The sequence below is a fragment of the Pygoscelis adeliae genome, unplaced genomic scaffold, assembly GCF_000699105.1.
Source record: "Pygoscelis adeliae isolate BGI_AS28 unplaced genomic scaffold, ASM69910v1 Scaffold42, whole genome shotgun sequence".
Lineage (NCBI taxonomy): Eukaryota > Metazoa > Chordata > Aves > Sphenisciformes > Spheniscidae > Pygoscelis > Pygoscelis adeliae.
The window spans coordinates 1578489-1580996 of NW_008824283.1; the positions used below are offsets into that span (position 1 = coordinate 1578489).

At 47.9% G+C, this 2508-nt stretch overlaps 1 protein-coding gene across 1 annotated transcript in view; it reads left to right on the plus strand.

Annotated features, from left to right (window-relative positions):
• The window catches only part of EFCAB9 (EF-hand calcium binding domain 9), a 16932-nt gene that overhangs the window by 9590 nt on the left and 4834 nt on the right, over window positions 1-2508 (plus strand). The gene's annotated exons all lie outside the window — the stretch shown is intronic.

The following is a 2508-nucleotide window of genomic DNA, read 5'->3' on the forward strand; positions in this document are numbered from 1 at the left end:
CCCCCTGAGCGAGGCGGGGAGTCGCGTATCTCCTTGCCACCCCCCCACGCCCCCAGCACACAGCAGGAGGGCCGGAGCACCAGAGGACGGTGGTACGACTTGTATTAAACACAAGTAACATCGAAGGCCCGGGAGGAAAGGTCTGGAACTCCTCAGCGGCTGCGGTCGTGTTCCCGCCTGCGCAGCCTGGCACACGGAGCGGGGCGAGCCAACAGCACCCGCACGGGCTGTGCTTCGCCTCAGGGGCTGCGCTGCCGGGGGCCGAGCAGAGGGACACATCTCCCAGTGTAAAAACATAATCCTAAACTGCCTTGGCAACAGAGGGACGTTTCCTTCTTCCCCCAGTTCATCTCATGTGAAAATAGCCAAACACAAATATTTTAAAAACTCCCAGTAGCAGGAATTCGAGTGTATCGGCACCACGGGCACCCGCCATGAATTTGTTCTAGAGAAGATGTGACCCAAGTGGTGTCAAGTGTGAAGGTTTGCGTCCTCTCCCTGGCAAAACTTCAAAAACTCTGAAAAACCGGCTTGAAATCAAGTATTAAATAGGGACATCTAGGGGAGATACCCGATGGTGCAGCCATGCCTGACAACATCTCTGTTTTTAACAGAAGGCTTAGTGGTAAATGGTTGTCCGGGCAAACCTCAGTGATACCAGCACCGCTCACACCAGCACGTGTATTTTGCCCCGTATACATGTCCCGTTAAGGAGCCGAGGGTGGAGGTACGGGAGGGGGTGCGTTTGCACACTCCATCCTGAGGTGTAACACAGGCGAAACTCAGCACAGGCTCTTGCTTTGAGAACATCTGGGCTCGGTGATTTCTCATTAGTTCCCTGATATATTATACCCTAGAGCATGGGGGCTGATTGTCGCCTCTCCCTGTCTTTGGTGTTAAGGAAAAACTGGGTTTATCCTGGTATGATCAGCCCTCACATTTCTATCGGGAATTTCCCCATAGATACTGATGCTTGAAATACTATTTAAAAGTCTGGTTCCCAGAAATTTATGTCTGTACGAGAATTTCAGCTGCTTTTTTTGGAGAAAGTTTTGTGTTCCCCTACTTCTTCCCTTCTCCCCACTGAGTTGTAGGAAAAACAAACTGAAAATGCAACCCAAGTATATCCCTGAAACGGAAAGAAGGTGAAAATCACTGAGCACTTTTTTTCACCTAACTTCATGGGTTTTGGATCTGATCTGGTATAATGTGTGGATTTAGCAATACTGGAGTAAGAACAGAATAGAACAGAACCAGAGCAACTATGTTCAAAATTTCATATTTTAATCTCAATTTTTCCAGTGTTTTAGCTATCATTTTTTAAAGTTATCATTCTTAGTAGCATTTTTACTTTATTGTACTAGGGGATCTGGGCATTGCACACAACCATAGAAACATTGCTTGGATGGGACCCCCAGAGATCATCTAGGCCGGCTTCCCGCTTGGAGCAGGAGTGTCACCAGCACTGGACCAGGTCAGACAGCAATCTGTCCAGCTGAGTCTTGAAAAACCTTCCAGGATGGAGCAGACATGACCTCCCGGGGTTACCTGCTCCAGGGCGCATCACCATCCTGGGGGAGGGTTTTTCCTAATGTCCCGCCGGACATCCCAAGCTGCTACCTGTGGTCATCGCCCCTTGTTCTGTCATCTGCCTCCCTGATAAGGCGTTTGACTCCGTCATCTTTGTAATTGCCCCTACAAGAGCTGTGGGCACGTATTGGGATATCTGTCCTTATCAGGTGCTGTAAAGGTATGGAATCCAAGATAAATCCTACGCCCTGTAGACTGTCTGAGGGTAGGCTGATCAGATCGGGGCTCAGAGAGGTGATACCTCTGCTGGCATAAATTTTGCGGACTCAAGTTACCCCTTCGAAAGTTTCTGAGCAACTCTGATTCAGCACAGCATTTTGAGGGCTGTGGCATTTTTTATCCAGCGCTTGATACCCTATAAGCAGATTTGCTCTCTCTTTAATTCCTTCCACCCATTTCTTGCAGAAAGCTCACAGGTGTCAAACCAAGTCAGCAAACAGGTTAATTATCTACCGATGAATTACTTCTTCTTACCATTTCTCAAGTGATAAATGAGAGAAAGAGAATATAAACTCCAGAAATGCAAAAAACTTTGCAAATCTGCCCCAAGCTCCTGGGAACACCCATGATTCTGTGGACAGATGGTTACGAGCATCACCATTGCGTTAACTACGACCTCTCAGAGTCAGCACAGTCCTCAGCAGCACGCGTTAGCAGAGCTGAGCTCTTGCTCAGCATTACGACCCAAGCAGAAGAAACTGCTGACCTGACCGCAAGACTACATACAGCTCCGCATTTTAAGTGTTGGGTTACGAGGGTCTGTCGACCAAAGTAAGCCGGTCGAGTTTGATTTTAGTAGTAGTATTCCTGGTGTCGGTTAGGGGTAAGGAATAAAGAACGCTTTCAATGATTATTGCTGTGCTGGATTGGACTTATTCTGGGTTGGAAAAGGAATGGGCGATAAACACTTTATATAAG